Genomic DNA, 17,593 nt, shown 5'->3' with positions numbered 1-17,593 from the left:
TATTTTCATCTTGATGTTTCCTGCTAATTCATACACAATCTTCACTTTAATCCTTAGTTTGACAACAAAATGGTTTTTTGTTTTATTATTGAAACATAGATACAAACAAACAAACAAGGCACATATCAGAATTACAAACTTTTGCCTTGGGTTGAGCAACATCAGTATTACAAAATATACACTGAGAATGTAATTATTGTACAACATAAAATAAAAATGAAATAAAAAAAATAAAATGAAAAATAACTCACAAGGGCCATATCATATTAAATCATATCTTTCAAGTAAAGAAAACAGTTTAAGGGCTTTCTTGTCTTTAACAAGACTCAAGGACTTACTCATGCCATCTTTAGGGAACCACAGGATTTCGTCTTTGCTTTTTGCAGATGACGTTGTCCTGTTGGCTTCATCGGACCGGGACCTTCAGCATGTGCTGGGGCGGTTTGAGGCCGAGTGCGACGCATCAGGGATGAGAATCGGCACCTCCAAGACCGAGGCCATGGTTCTCCATCGGGAAAGGGTGGCGTGGAGAAGTCCTGCCATCAGGTGGAGGAGTTCAAGTATCTCGGGGTCGGTGTTCCGGACCGTCGTGGTGAAGAAGGAGCTGAGTCGAAAGGTGACGCTCTTGATTTACCGGTCAATCTACGCACCTACCCTCACCTATGGTCATGAACTTTGGGTAGTGAGCGAAAGGACAAGATACAAACGGCCGATATGAGTTTCCTCCGCAGGGTGGCTGGACGCTCCCTTAGAGATGCGTTTCCTCCGCAGGGTGGCTGGACGCTCCCTTAGAGATGAGTTTCCTCCGCAGGGTGGCTGGACGCTCCCTTAGAGATGCGTTTCCTCCGCAGGGTGGCTGGACGCTCCCTTAGAGATAGGGTGAGGAGTTCGGTCACCCGGGAGGAGCTCGGAGTTGAGCCGCTGCTCCTTCACATTGAGAGGAGTCAGCTGAGGTGGCTTGGGCATCTGTACCGGATGCCTCCTGGACGCCTCCCTAGGGAGGTGTTCCAGGCATGTCCCTCCTCCCTAGGGAGGTGTTCCAGACATGTCCCTCCGGGAGGAGACCCCGGGGAAGACCCAGGACACGCTGGAGAGACTGTCTCTCGGCTGGCCTGAGAACGCCTCGGACTCCCCTCGGAAGAGCTGGATGAAGTGTCTGGGGTGAAGGAAGTCTGGGCATCTCTGTTGAGACTGCTGCTCCCGCGAGCCGGTTCTGGATAAGCGGCGGAAAATGGATGGATGGATGGATGGATGGATGAAACCAGATAAGGATCCTATGCTCTCAACGAGCTAACGCCCAATATCTCTTTATAAATGTAGATCTCAAAATAATCAGCAAAGCTCTTTCCAAACGTCTGAAAATAATTACCCCTTCTATTATACACCCGGATCAAACAGGTTTTATTAAGGGTAGACACTCTTCTACTAATACTCGTAAACTACTCACTATTATAGATCATTCCAATATCAATAAACAGGAATCTACAGTTATATCTCTAGAGGCAAAAAGAGCATTCAATTGGGTAAACGTTGGAAATTTCTATTGGCAACTTTACACAAATTTGGATTTGGCATTTGGATCTTTTATCTTTCATCTGGATAAAGATATTATATAGCTCTTCCAAGGCATGTGTAAGGACAAATTTGAACAAGCTTTAACTTGCAAAGAGGTACCAGACAGGGTTCTCATCTTTCTCCCTCACTATTTACAGGTATTGAGCGCTTAGCAGCTGCTATTAGGCAAAACCTAAATATTAAAGGGATACAATGTAAAACATCCATCCATCCATTTTCTATACCCGCTTTATCCTTTGTAGGGTCACGGGGGTCTGCTGGAGCCTATCCCAGGCGAGAGGCAGGGGGTTACACCCTGGACAGGTCGCCAGTCCATCGCAGGGCCACATATATACAAACAACCATGCACACTCACACTCACACCTCTGGGCAATTTAGAATGATCAATTTACCTAGCATGCATGTTTTTGGACTGTGTGAGGAAACTGGAGTACCCGGAGGAAACCCACGCAAGCACGGAGAGAACATGCAAACTCCACACAGAAAGACCCTGCTGGGAACCGGGGACCTTCTTGCTGTGAGGCAACAGTGCTAACCACTAAGCCACCGTGCTGCCCAAATCTTCCACCAGAACTCACAAACCTCACTATCACAGACAATTGCACTTATAGATGGATTTTCATCTCTGTCTGACTACTCTATCAGCTGGTCCAAATCCACAGTTTTGTGCATCAACTGCAATTTCCAGAATACAGCAACTACTAAATTACAATCAGGAAACATTAGATATCTAGGCATAAACATCTCCCCTAGACTGTCAGAGTTGTCGTGTCAAAATTCCTGTGGAAAAATAAAACACCACGTATTAGCTTAAAGACATTACAAAAATCCAAAGACTGTGGAAGCTTAGACTTACCCAACTTCCAGTATTATTTCTTAGTTAATAAGTTACAGTATATCTTAAAATGGTGCAAAAACCACTTACTAGATAGTCAATGGCTGGATTCAGAACAAGTGTTTTGCAATGATTTGGAAATCGCAGATCTACCATTTATCAGTCAAAATATTAGACATCATAAATGCTTTAAAATCATTAATATTAGCTCAACTCTGACAGCCTGGAGCCTTCCTTAAAATAGCCAAAGTCTCACTTTTTTCCATGTGATCGCACACCCATCTGGAACAATCAAGAAAATGTAAAGATGGTAAACTTTACTCAATGGAGAGACCAAGGAATAAAGTATCTACAATGAACGCGCAAATCCAGCTCAGCTCACAGATAAAAATGTTTTTGTAACTGAAAAGGCTTTTGATAATGCATCCAAGATAATGTAAGTCATCTTCTCTGTTACAGAATCATAAAGGAAGACCCAAAAGATACTGCTGTCGTCATTGCAAGCAAGTCTTCACCACTTCATCAAACCTGAAGATCCATAAGAGAACTCACACTGGTGATAAACCATACAGATGTGATCAGTGTGGAGCGGCTTTTGCCCGGCAAGGTCATTTGACGAGTCACCAACTTATTCACTCTGGAGACAAGCCTTACAGATGTGATCAGTGTGGAGCGGCTTTTGCCCGGCAAGGTGATTTGACGAGTCACCAACGTATTCACACTGGAGACAAGCCCTACAGGTGTGATCAGTGTGGTGCGGCTTTTACCCAGCGAGGTCATTTGACGAGTCACCAACGTATTCACACTGGAGACAAGCCTTACAGATGTGATCAGTGTGGAGCGGCTTTTGCCCAGCAAGCTCATTTGACGAGTCACCAACGTATTCACACTGGGGAAAAGCCTTACAGGTGTGATCAGTGTGGAGTTGCTTTTGTCCAGCAAAGTGATCTAAAGCGACATCAACGTATTCATACTGGAGACAAGCCTTACAGGTGTGATCAGTGTGGAGCGGCTTTTACCCATAAAAGTCACCTAACGAGTCACCAACGTATTCACACTGGAGACAAGCCTTACAGATGCGATCAGTGTGGATCGGCTTTTGCCCGGCCAGATCATTTGACGACTCACCAACGTATTCACACTGGGGAAAAGCCTTACAGATGCGATCAGTGTGGAGCGGCTTTTGCCCGGCAAAGTCACCTAACGACTCACAAACGTATTCACACTGGAGACAAGCCTTACAGATGCGATCAGTGTGAGGCGGCTTTTGCCCAGCAAAGTGCTCTAACGAGTCACCAACGTATTCACACTGGACACAAGCCTTACAGGTGTGATCAGTGTGGAGTGGCTTTTGCCCGGCATGATCAATTGACGAGACATCAACGTATTCACACTGGATAAAAATTGTACATTTGTGATTATTGCTGATATCATTTATTTTGAGAGTTCAGTTAACATGCACCAATTGAGTTAATTTAGTTTGAAAGAAATAATTGTGGTGGTTTGATTGTGGGAGAGATTTTGAATATTTTTTTTTTTTAAAGCAGATTCTTACAGCTGTAAGAGCTGTTCAGTTATAACCAGATTTAGAAAATGAAATACAAGAATGAAATTCAAATGTCTTTATTTTGAACATGATGGTAGTGTAAGTCACAGACATGCTCGAACATACTTGAACAATGAATGCAAGAGATTTTTTTTTGAAGCAACAGCAGTTTTGACATGTTCAAAAAGAAGTAAGAAGAAGTAAAAAAAAACGTATCCTACTCCTTGACGTCAATACCATGTTTTCACATAGACCCTTGTTATTAGATGTCAAAAATCTTGATGTATTGAGAAGTTACACAAATTAATAACAATTTTACACAGTGTAAACATATTGTGGTATACATGAGTATAAATCTGCGGATAGACAGTCCCATATGAACTATGGATTGTGTAATTATATGAACAGTTAAGTCCTTTGGTCAGCTTTGAGGCCCAGTTCTGGGGCCTCAGGCTGAGGCTCCAGAACTCTGCATTCCTCAACGTGAACGCCTTTGGACCGACCTGGAGCTGAAGGAGGCCCAGCTGCTGTGCCCATGTATTCCCCTCATCCACACTGGTCCTCATCTGGACCAGGACAGAGAGAGAGAGAGACACTCCTTATACGGATCCCCTGCTGAGTGTAACTACCCTTTGTTTCATCAAGAAACACTGACCGACCGGATCAAACCACTTTCTCTTCATTTACAAAGATTCATGTAAGAGGCTGTCCTGTGTCTGGGCAGAGAAACTTAGTAACACATTTTAAAAGTTTGTTTTACGTTGTGAGCCGGACTGGTGATCCCGTCACAACTGCGCTCATTAGTTGAGTGTGTTTGTTTATCTTATTGTCCCCCCTCCCCCCCCCCCCCCCCCCCCCCCCACACACACAGGTAGTAGAAGTTTTGTGTTCATGTCTAGTTAGTTGTTGTTTTTCGGTAGTTTAGCCATCAGAATTCATCCAAAACGTTGTTTTGCCATCTTCTTGACACTTGTGTAAATAAATTCTGATTAATTGGAATGAGAGAAGTTGTTTGTGCTTATTTTACGCATATTTGTCACAACTGCTGTTGCAAATGCCTGTGCTTGGACTCCTCCCTTCACTATTATTCTGCAGAATAATCTACCTTGAAACTGATTTTTGGTGTTTAGTTATCATTTTCCTGATTACATTGCTGTTTTGATTGTCATTTTGATTATTCAATTTGATAATCTACTTTATTAATGATTGTCCTTCGACAATCATTAATGACTCTTTAACTGAACCAGTACCTCCCCTGTGGCACAACATCAATCATATTAGAAATAAATGTATGGCTTCATATTAGTTCTGTTGTTGTGGTAGAATGAAAAATCATCCACCACAGAGATGTCATGGGTGTGAAAACAAACATTGAGAAAAAGCAATTTTTCCCTGTTTTTGTTTCTTTTTTTCCTGTAATGTTGGACATTTTAAAGTGTAGGTGAATGACTTTCTTTTTGACAGTTGTGGAATTGCAATGAGAGCCAATGCAAGAAAGAGATGGTCGGCCTTCCTGTCCTGAAGAGGACTGGAGTGGTTTTCCAAGTCCAAATAATAACACTGTAAAGTTTCAATTTTCCACCAAGTTTCAAATGGGACGTTTCACGTGTTAGGCTAATGTGATAACCGCTACACTACAGAAACTGACATGCTTTGACCTGCAAAGTCGGCGGGCATAACAAAAAAAATCCTGTAAAAGAATTCTGCTACAAGTCTTGACAGCAAGATGGATACTGCCGGTTTTCTCCTGCATGCTCTGAGAGGCTCATGCTGAGGGACATATTTTAACTCTTGCTTCCCTCTGAACTACAGAAACTGACATTCTTTGAAATCAGTGTGCAAAATTATTCCTGAACTGGATTTTATATTATTCTTCAACAATTTGATGCTGTGACCCGGATGACAATAGACCTTCGATGGAAACTCCTCTTTCCAGTCCAACGACACACCAGTGACTTTTATCCAAATTACTCAAAAGGGGTCCATTTACAAAATCCCAAATTATTGTTGCTGGGCTGTTGTCGAAAGTCTGTGAACTGGAGTACCAGAGAAAGGTTGACGTCATCCCAAAATTTTAGGTAAGTCCGCTGTGTGGTTGTGAGCAGAGGTTATTGAGAACGTTATTGTAGAGATGTGTAGGAACGCTTGCAATTTCATAACACTTGACTTTGATTGTGTTGTGATGATGCTTTGCTTCTCCTGCCTTCGAATTTGACTCGCTCTTCTAAAAAAGGTTTAATATCTCGGGTAACATTAAAGAGAGAATGGCCAGAGTGCCATGGTTGGTCTGAGTACCAAGAGAATAGTCCAGTGGGACTTATAGCATATGCAGGACTTGAGGTCCATAAGAAGTGCTTGGAACATTGAGAATTTTGTGGGAAATAGGAATATATGTGGATGACATGGTTTTTATAAGTGGGGATGATTTGCTCTCCCAAATACTTGGGGAGTACTCGTTCGAGTCACGAGTGACCTCCTTATGGCCTCAGATAAGGGATTAGTGTCCATATTGGTTCTACTGGACCTCAGTGCTGCTTTTGACACTGTAGACATGACATTTTACTGCACAGGTTAGAGCATGTTGTTGGGATTAAAGGGACAGCTCTACGTTGGTTTAAATCATATCTATCTGACAGGTTCCAGTTTGTTCATGTACATGAGGTTTCTTCAGAACAGTCAAGGGTCTGTTATGGTGTTCCGCAGGGTTCAGTGCTAGGGCCATCATTTATTTTGAGAGTTCAGTTAAAAGGCACCAATTTAGTTTAGTTATTTTAGTTTGAAAGAAATAATTCTGGTGGTTCGATTGTGGGAAAGATTTTAAATATTTTTTCTAAAAAGCAGCAGATTCTTACAGCTGCAAGTACAAGAATTCAATTCTTAAGTTTTCATTTTGAACATGATGGTAGTGTAAGTCACAGACATGCTCGAGCATACTTGAACAATGAATGCAAGATTTTTTCTTTGAAGCAGCAGAAGTTTTGACATGTTCAAAAAGAAGTAAGAAGTAAAAAAAAATGTCTCCTTCCCCTTGAACTCAATACCATGTTTTCACATAGACCCTTGTTATTAGATGTCAAAAATCTTGATGTATTGAGAAGTTATACAAATTAATATTAAAGGAGCTTGAGGCTGTTTTTTTTATTTGCAAAATATGCTGCAATTCGGTCCCGATTTTCCCGCGCTGGGCTGCGGATGTGACGTCACATGACGCTGCATGCACGTTCTCCCCGTTCTCCTGTGCCGGCTTCACTGTTGGCTGCAGTACCCCCAACGGCCGTCGTGGTGAAGGGTGGCGATAGAGAGTCTCATTTCTTAAAAGCAGCCGCAAGCTCCTTTAAGAATTTGACACAGTGTAAACATATTGTGGTATACGTGAGTATAAATTTGTGGATTCCTGGGTGATTATTGCCATTTGCAGTTACATGTCCCTCTATATAAACACTATTTACCATGAGTCCCTGTATTCATCTATACATAAAAGCATTTTTTTTTATTAACATACAGTACTAACAGTGACAAAAGACTCTGTGTGTGTGTGTGTGCGTGTGTGCGTGTGTGCGTGTGTGCGTGCGTGTGAATAATATGATGAAAGAAGATAAATTTAGAATATTAATTTGAGAATAAATAAATAAATAATTATCATATAGAGTGATGTAGCATAATATAAATATATGTAATACTATAATAGCATATAAATATAGTAATATCCTAATATAACATAATTTTTATAATACAACATAACAAAATGATATCACCATACTATAATATATAACAATATAATAATACTATACTTTTACATCCCATGATATTTCATAACTTAATATAATAATACACTATGAAACAATATATCATGATAATGCCAAGAATAATTATTAGAATTAGAATTGGTAATTTATATATTGCAATGAGGGGTGAGGTCAGACCGGGGCGTCAGGGAAGCGAGCAGGAGGCCCCCACCAGACTCCAGTTGCCCAACCAGGGTCCCCAGCAAGAGGCAGGTCCAGTCCAAGTCCAGTCCACCATCCCCTCACCCAGCGCAGAATGAGGAAGTCAGCCGTCCCGATCGGCCAGCACAATACAAATGATGAGAAAAGATGAGAGAAATATTTGTTGGGCCACAGTCTGATATGAACTATGGATTGTGTGATTATATGAACCTTGGGTCAGCTTTGAGGCCCAGTTCTGGGGCCTCAGGCTGAGACCAGCCTCGAGTTTTTGATACCTGACCGCATGGTTTGGAACAAAGGAAACCCCATGGACGCAAAGCTCAACCAGGATTTGCATCTAAGGCCCTGCAGTGATAAGGAACGGCCCCTGATTGGACACAGACCCCAAGCCACAGGGGGGGCCTTGACTTCCTGGGCCAGCTATAAAAGGAAAAGCTCTCTTCTCCTCGCTCTCTTCTTTGCAGCGCTGCAGCGAGTGGCCCGCGAGTTTTCTGAGCCCAAAGAGGAGCTTAACCAGGGACCCTGCAGGCCTCGACGTGAACACCTTTGGACCAACCTGGAGCTGAAGGAGGCCCAGCTGCTGTGCCCATGTATTCCCCTCATCCACACTGGTCCTCATCTGGACCAGGAGAGAGAGAGAGAGAGAGAGAGTCACTCTTTATCAGGATCCCCTGCTGAGCGTAACTACCCTTTGTTTCATCAAGAAACACTGACCGGCCGGATCAAACCACTTTCTCTTCGCTGCTCTGTGTCTGGGTAGAGAAACTTAGTAACACATTTTAAAAGTTAGTTTTACGTTGTGAGCCGGACTGGTGATCCCGTCACAACTGTGCTCATTAGTTGAGTGTGTTTGTTTATTGTTTTCTCCCCTCATTCTGCTCCTACTAAGCCCCCCCCCCACACACACACACACACACACACACACACACACACACACACACACACACACACACACACACACACACAGAGGTAATCTGAAGTTTTGTGTTCATGTTTAGTTAGTTGATGTTTTTGGGTAGTTTAGCCATCAGAATTTATCCGGTGTTGTTTTACCATCTTCTTGACACTTGTGAAAATAAATTCGGATTAATTTGAATGAGAGAAGTTGTTTGTGCTTATTTTACGCATATTTGTCACAACTGTTTTTGCAAAGGCCTTCACTATTATTCTGAAGAATAATCTACCTTGAGACTGATTTTTGCTGTTTAGTTATCATTTTCCTGATTACATCAGTTGGTGCCCTGTTTTGATTAAGTCATTTTGATAATTCAATTTGATAAATAATCTACTTTATAAATTATTAATGATTGTCCTTCGACAATCATTAATGACTCTTTAACTGAACCAGCACCTCCCCTGTGGCACAATATCAATCATATTAGAAATAAATGTATGGCTTTACCGGTATATAAGTTTTCCGATTGTGGTAGAATAAAAAGTCATCCACCACAGAGATGTCATCGGTGTGAAAAAACAATTTTTCCCTTTTTTTATAGCAGGCAGTTAATCTTTCTTTTTTCCTGTAAAGTTGGACATTTTAAAGTGTAGGTGAATGACTTTCTTTTTGACAGTTGTGGAACTGCAACAAAATTAATTTCTGCATGAGACCCAATGCAAGAAAGAGATGGTCGACCTTCCTGTCCTGAGCACCAAGAAGAGGACGAGTGGTTTTCCAAGTCCAAATAATAACACTGTAAAGTCTCACGTTTCCACCAAGTTTCAAACAGGGGACGTTTCACGTGTTAGGCTAACGTGATAACCGCTACACTACAGAAACTGACATGCTTTGACCTGCAAAGTCGGCGGGCATAACAAAATAAATCCTGTAAAACATTCTGCTACAAGTCTTGACAGCAAGATGGATACTGCAGGTTTTCTCCTGGCTGCTCTGAAAGACTCATTCTCTGAGAAATATTTCTCTTCCTTTTCTTCAAGTCTTTGCACATTGGCTTTGAAGTTATCTTCATATTAATTATATTAGAAATAAACGTATGGCTTTATATAAGTTGTCCTCTTGTGGTACAATAAAAAATCATCCACCACAGAGATGTCATGGGTGTGAAAACAAACAATCTAGAAAAAACTTTTTTTTTTCTTTTTTTTTTAAAGGCAGGTAATTAATATGTTTCTTTTTTGTTATAAAGTTGGACATTTTAAAGTGTCGGTGAATGGAGAATGACTGGCGTTTGGTCTGCAACAACTGCAACAAAATTAATTTCTGCGTGAGACCCAATATGAGAAAGAGATGGTCGGCCTTCCTGTCCTGCGCACCAAGTAGAGGACTGGAGTGGTTTTCCAAGTCCAAATAATGTTGTTGCAAAGTCATACATGTTTCTGCCCAGTTTTGAACAGGGGCCCTTTCGCGTGTTAGGAGAACGTGATAACCACTACACTACGGACACTGCCATTCGCTGAAATCAGTGGGCCAAGAGACTCTGATTGCTAAAATGCCCACAGCAAGATGGATACTGCAGGTTTTCTCTTGCATGCTCTGAGAGGCTCATGCTGAGGGACATATTTTATCTCTTGCTTCTCTCTGAACTACGGAAACTTGGAATTTCTTTGAAATCAGTGTGCAAAATTTAAAATTCCATGCAAATAATCTCTGGTTGCCACATTTTCCCGACAGCAAGATGGATGCTCCAGGTTTTCAACTGCCTGCTTTGAAAGAATCATGTTGCGGGACATACCGTGGGGCAAAAAAGTATTTAGTCAGCCACCAATTGTGCAAGTTCTCCCACTTAAAAAAATGAAAGGCCTTCAACTATGAGACACAGAATGGGGGGAAAGAATCCAAGAAATCACATTGTAGGATTTTTACTGAATGAATTGATAAATTCCTGGGTAAAACAAGTATTTGTTCACCTACAAACATGCAAGATTTCTGCCTTTCAAAGACCGGTAACTTCTTCTTTAAGAAGCTCCTCTGTCCTCCACTAGTTACCTGAATTCATGGCACCTGCTTTAACTGGTTATCAGTATTGATAACCAGTAACAAAAGTATTGAGAGGAACTTTTGTTATTGATCAAATACTTATTTTAAACTATAAATTGCAAATACATTCTTTAAAAATCAGCCAATGTGATTTTCTGATTTTTTTTTTTTCATTTCATTTTTTTTTCATTTTGTCTCGTTTTACAGATATATCGGTAACCCTTTCTTTTACAGTACAGTAATAACCAGGTAATACCATGGTAATTACACTGTAATTACCTAGTAGTACCTTCTATTTACAAGTTAATTACATGGTAACTACCGGGTAATTTACCCAGTAAGTACTAGGTAATAATTACGTATTTTCTTGTACCATGTAATTATGTGTATTTACTATGTAATTACATGGTAAATACCTGGTTGTTTAAACTAAACATTACTAGGTAATTACAAAGACATTCGATGGGAACTATGAGGGAAATTACAGGTATTTACTAGGTTAATATTGGTAACTACCAGTCAATTTACCATGTAATTACTCTGAAATTACATGAATTATTTCTAAGTAAGTACCAGGTAATTACTAAGTATTTTTCTGCAAACTACCAGGAAATTATAAGCTATATTTGAGGTAGTTACCAGCTAATTACACTTCAATGACCATGTAGTTACCTTGTATTTACTATACATTTCATGGATAACTACCGGGTATTTACCCATTCATTATTGATTTATGTATTATCAATGGATTGGTGCATGTACCCCCGAGGGTGTAAATGACTCTATTGACCTTGTAATTAACCTGATAGTTACCATGTTTTACCTGGCAATTGGCAGGTACTTACCTTGTAGTTACTTGCCCAGTATTTCTATTTCCTAAGTATTTACCCAATAAGTACAGACATTTATTCCGTGTGTTGTTTCCATAATATTACCTGGTACTTCCTCATTAAGTACAGAAATACAGAAATAATTACCTGATATTATTATTATTATTATTTACCCATATTATTTACCCATTAATTAAAGTGAAACTGGACTGTAAAAGAAAGCGTGTGTTGTTTCCATAATATTACCTGGTAATTGTAGATTATAATTATACTTCTATATTATACCCCGGGGGGTAAAAATGATCACAAGAACGGTGAGTAAAGATCCCAGAACCACACGGGGACCTAGTGAATGACCTGCAGAGAGCTGGGACCAGAGTAACAAAGGAACCGTCAGTAACAAATACGCCGCCAGCGACTCAGATCCTGCAGGGCCAGACGTTCCCCTGCTGAAGACAGTACAAGTCCAGGCCCGTCTGAAGTTTGCTAGAGAGCATTTGGATGATCCAGAAGAGGATTGGGAGAATGTTATATGGTCAAATGAAACCAAAATAGAACTTTTTGGTGGAAACACAACTTGTCGTGTTTGGAGGAGAAAGAAAGCTGAGTTGCATCCAAAGAACACCAAACCTACTGTGAAGCACGGGGGTGGAAACATCATGTTTTGGGGAGGTTTTTCTGCAAAGGGACCAGGACGACTGATCCGTTATTTACAAATACATTCTTTTATAATCAGCCAATGTGATTTTCTGATTTTTTTTCTTTCATTTTGTCTCTCATGTATATATACACACACACTTACTTTGATCTACTTCAAATCATGTTTCTCTAGTTCGCCCTCTATGATTAGATTTGTGTTAATTAAACAACCTCAGTCCGTGTCAGAAAAGGCTCTGTGGCGCAATGGTAGCGCGTCTGACTCCAGATCAGAAGGTTGTGTGTTCAACTCACATCAGGGTCATAATGAACTTTCAGTTTTTTTATTTATCCATCCTCACGAGTTCACCAACCAGACAAACTTTAGCTGCAACAGAAAACTTTGATATGTACCTGGAATTGTTCAAGTCTGCATAATCACCTGACTTGATGAAAAGAGGAACAAAAGATAATCTTTAAAAGAACCAATTTCATTTGTTTATCAGGAGACACAAGGCAAGTTTATTTGTATACCACATTTCATGTACAATTTAAAGTGATTTAATAGAAACATTTAAGATAAAAATATGTGTCAAAGTGATAAAGTAAAATCATCCAGTTTTAAAAAGTCTCTAAATTGTTTGATTCTGCAGATTCACACATATAGGAGTGGTTGTTGTGGCCGAGTGGTTAAGGCGATGGACTCGAAATCCATTGGGGATTCCCCGCGCAGGTTCAAATCCTGCCAACAACGATTAATATTCAAAAAGTGATTGAATGTGAAAAGTTGTGGTCCTTCACGCACACATTAATTCTGGCTTACGCACATTTCTGAGGTTTTGTCTTATGGCGACACTCACTGGGGATGCAGTGAAGTCCAACATATGAGGAAAAGTGACTTCAACAACAAGTTCACTACCACACATGAAGGGCACGACAGTCCCCACATCACCAAATAAGTTACACAGGAGTCGAAATGCAACAATTTCACAATTAACCACATGGTCTGAACATAAAACTAAAGGTTGGTGCAAAACAATGTATACTGCAAATCCCACTGTCAGCCTTGGCTCTGTAAGAGGACACTGCTGAAGTAACAGTGAGGATTGAGGGTTTCTTTCAGATCGACTACATGAATAACAAAGTTTATAAGGATACGCTGAATTATCATAAAATTGGTTACCTGGAAGGGCGTGCCTAATCTGACCTCTCTGAACAGCTTGGTATAGAGATTTTGAGTTCCAGTGTGAATCTGACCTTTCAGCTTAGTTTTGCAGTGATTCACCACATGTTCAAACATCCTAGGTGGGACTTGGCCCCACAATTCCTGTTTTAGGAGGCCGGTTCCTTGTCCACTAGGCCACTAGGACTTCAGCGGTAGCTTGGTCAACTTTTGCATTTCCACATATAAGAGGCCCAAAGCCAGGAAACTTACCCAGGAACAGTGCACTCTCCCTGCATGTAGGACCCTGGAAGGTGCACATTCCTGGGGCCTCATTTATCAACCGTGCGTACGCACAGATCTGTGCGTAAAGCGTGCGTACGAGCATTCCCACGCAAAGTATGGTATTTATCAACATGTATTTGTGCGCAGAAACACGTGTAAATATACGCACAGCTCCGACCATGCGTACACACAAAACCTAGTGGTAGAACAGTAAAACTACAAATAGAACCCATTAAAAGAGTCTCAAACTTTACATGTGAAGTTTGAGATCGCTGAACTGTGACTGAACGGGGAACATGTGCACATGTTCCCCGTTTCCTCCAATTAATAAAAATTCTCCATAAGACATCAGACATTTTGAATAATTGGTGTGACAAGCTATAAAAGACAGCTTTGGCAGGACGACCTGAAAAGAAAATACAAGTACCATGGTTTATCTTGCAGTGTTGGAGGATTTGCGCTCCGAGGGAGCGCGTTTTCAAAGAGCGCACTGATCTGTTGATCAGTGAGAGCACGGAGCGGCTGCTCAGCAGGTAGCGCTTCCCCAAAAACATTCTGATGGATTTATGCCGTGATTTACAACCTATAATGGAGCGAGAGACAAAACGCAAGCCATCCCAGTCACATCCAGCTCCTGTCCACCCTGGGATTTTTTGCCACCGGAACATTTTGACATTTGCGGCATTTCGCAACCGACACTAAGCAAAATCATGCCGGCAGTGTTGGATGCAATAATTTCTCTGGCCATAATTTACACCCAGTTTCCATACACACATCACCAAATCGAAATTAAACGAGGATTTCATGCGATCGCCGGATTCCCAAACATAATTGGAGCTAGATTGCACCCACATTGCCATAAAAGCACCATCACATAATGAATTCAGTTACGTGAACATGAAATGATTTCATTCAATCAATGCACAAATAATCTGCGATGCAACTATGTCTCTGTTGCCCGTCGTTGCCCGGTGGCCTGGAGGAACGCACGACTCATTTATTCTGCAGAACAGCTCGGTTGGTGTTTGCACCTCCAAGCAGGAGCTTTTGACTCCAACCAAATCTTAATTTATGGATAATCTTCCAAGAAATATATCAAACATGGTCAACATAATTATTTTACTAGGTAAATATCACATACATAAATGCAAATGGAATAACAGAAAACCCTCCATTGTACATCTGAAAAATGAATGTAAACTGTAATGTTTCTCAATCCTGCTCCTCGTGGGCCCCTATCCTGCATGTTTTAGATGCTACCCTGCTTCAGCACACCGTGATAAAAGTACCTGTGTCATCAACAGAGCTGTGCAGACCTTGGTGACAAGCTAATTAGGACCATTAATTAGAATCAGGTGTGTTGGTGCAGGGAAACATCTAAAACATGCAGGACAGGGGTCCTCGAGGACCAGGGTTGAGAAACACTGAAAAAAACGATATTGCCAAAAGCTTATATGAAACGATGTCTTTGTTTCTTCATTTTTATTAATTCACTTCCCATAGCTTGTCAGTAAATGTATCTTTTTTTTTTTGCTCTCAACCCCCCCAAATGTTGAATATTTGTAGATAATTGATTATTTTGTTTCATTTGCCTTTTGTTGTAAACTCTACAGAATTTTGTTCAATAAAGTTTGAAAACCTCCAAGCGGGAGCTGTTGTTGCTCCATATATGGCCAATTGGAAGCGTTTCTGAATGCAAATGACGGTAACCGTGCACGAGCACGGCAGTTTAGAACAGGTGGGATTTATCATCACTGATGTGCGTACGACCAGCGTCCGCACGTTTGATAAATCTGGATTTTTTTGTACTTACACACATTCTAAATTTCACTCCTACGACAGAATTTAGGACCTTTTCTACGCACTGTTGATAAATGAGGGCCCTGGTGTTGGGCCACAGTCCTACGTGAATTATGCGACTGTGTGATTATGTGAACAGTAAAGGCCTTGGATTAGCTTTAAGGCCCAATTCTGTTCAGTTGTCTTTGGTAAGAGAAATCACCATAGAGACGAGGTAACTGAGAGGTTACAGAGGCCCTGTGGCTTAGTTGGTCAAAGCACCTGTCTAGTAAACAGGAGATCCTGGGTTCAAATCCCAGCAGAGCCTCTAAACTCATCTGTCTTTGGAGGAGAGAAAGATTAGAGATGTTTCATTCATTCATAGTTCAACTGTGGTGGTGAAATGGTTTAAACCAGGATGGATCAAACATATACATACATGCGAAAAAGGTCAGAGCGTGGTGCTAATAACGCCAAGGTCATGGGTTCAATCCCCATACTGGCCAGAATGTTTACCACTAAACCACGGGTTATCTTTGAAAGTTTCAGATTCAGGTTCTGCCTCTCACCTGGGAAATAGCTGGGATAGAATCCAGGAGACCCCTGTGACCCCTCCAAATAATATAGTGGTTATAGAGAAAGGATGGATGTTCCATCAAGTCATTTCTGTGAGGATCTGCTATGAAGGGCATTTCTGGTATGATGGCTGAGTTGTTCAGGTCGTAGTATGGGGGAACATATATTGGTGTATAAAAGTGGGTTTTACTATTTATAGTTAGAAACTGTAAAATGATAGTTTGTGTACCCAAATTAGATTAAATTAGATTCAACTTTATTGTCATTGCACATGTCAAAAGTACAGGGCAACGAAATGCAGTTAGCATCCAACCAGACGTGCTCATGCAGTGAAATAAACACAATGCACACTATATACATATATATGTATATATGTATATATGTATATATATATGTGTGTGTGTGTGTGTATGTACATAGTGCAGATGAATAAATATTGTTATAAGGTGCAGGTCAGACATGAATGATTGATAATATATATTATGAACAGATGAGATGTGACCATATGATTTACACAGATTTCAATTATAGTGCATACATGGGTGATTGCAGTATTTACATGAGAGTGGAAGTATTTACAGCAGTGTGAGGAGGTAGTTGGCAAAAAGTCCAGTGCAATGATATCACGTACCGTTGTGCAGAATAGTGCAAAGAGTCAGTGGGTGCTGGAACACACAAGACCTGCTTTAACTGAACCCATTTCAGGGCAGGTAACCATATATGGTAAGTATAAAAGCGTTGTTTCACCTCCTTCATAGCTCTGTTACTTCACATAAAGCCAGGACAGTAGTGGAACAGGTTTGTGAACTAAATATATCCCAGTGAGGTGGAATCAAGCTGCTCCAGAGGAACAACTTTTGTGTCAACAGGGTTTGTATAACAAGCTGAAGACATCGTTGGAGGTTCTGTGGCTTAGTTGGTCAAAGCACCTGTCTTGTAAACAGGAGGTCCTGGGTTCAAATCCCAGCAGAGCCTTTAAACTAACAATTAAGTATATCACTCCTGTAATGATAAAAACCACAGGCTTTGTGGAAAAATGTATCTAATTTCTGTGTTTTCCACATGGTTGGATAAAGTCTTCACCTTCTCCTCTGTTTGGGAGGAAACTGTTTGTCGACACAAACACTTACAATGTTTCTCAGTGTAGCAAGTGCTTCTTCTAACATTTCCTAAGCAGTAAAAGCAGACTGAACTCTCATGATATTTTAACAGGCCTCATTCATATTGAGATGATAATTGTTGCTCATAAGGGAACAGTCGTTGGCTGACCGTCACTGCCAGGGTTCTTGAGAAAGCTGTAATCCAGTCAGGAGTAGGTACGAAGAGAGAGCTGTTCATTCAAATGTCAATGACAGTTGTCATTATCAAACCTCTCCAAGTCTATGGTCTCTTTCTAAGAGGATGTTGTAAAGCAATGGATGACATACAACACGTGTCTAACTGAATATACATGCAAACATGCAATCGTTAATGTAGAAGTTGTTGTA

The 17,593-nt window shown here is 40.8% G+C and overlaps 1 protein-coding gene and 4 non-coding genes across 5 annotated transcripts in view; 4 read left to right on the top strand and 1 right to left on the bottom strand.

Moving 5' to 3' along the window:
- Window positions 1-17,593, bottom strand: part of LOC133460762 (zinc finger protein 665-like) — a 127,265-nt gene that overhangs the window by 36,523 nt on the left and 73,149 nt on the right. The gene's annotated exons all lie outside the window — the stretch shown is intronic.
- Window positions 12,558-12,629, top strand: trnaw-cca (transfer RNA tryptophan (anticodon CCA)). The gene has a single exon. It is a non-coding gene; the product is annotated as a tRNA-Trp (tRNA).
- Window positions 12,977-13,058, top strand: trnas-cga (transfer RNA serine (anticodon CGA)). Its single transcript has one exon. It is a non-coding gene; the product is annotated as a tRNA-Ser (tRNA).
- trnat-agu (transfer RNA threonine (anticodon AGU)) lies at window positions 15,785-15,858 on the top strand. The gene has a single exon. It is a non-coding gene; the product is annotated as a tRNA-Thr (tRNA).
- trnat-ugu (transfer RNA threonine (anticodon UGU)) lies at window positions 17,008-17,081 on the top strand. The gene has a single exon. It is a non-coding gene; the product is annotated as a tRNA-Thr (tRNA).

Source organism: Cololabis saira, chromosome 15, assembly GCF_033807715.1.
Source record: "Cololabis saira isolate AMF1-May2022 chromosome 15, fColSai1.1, whole genome shotgun sequence".
In the NCBI taxonomy this organism is placed as follows: Eukaryota; Metazoa; Chordata; class Actinopteri; order Beloniformes; family Belonidae; genus Cololabis; species Cololabis saira.
The sequence above is the reverse complement of the archived record's forward strand: the minus strand, read 5'-3'. Positions and strand labels throughout refer to the sequence as shown.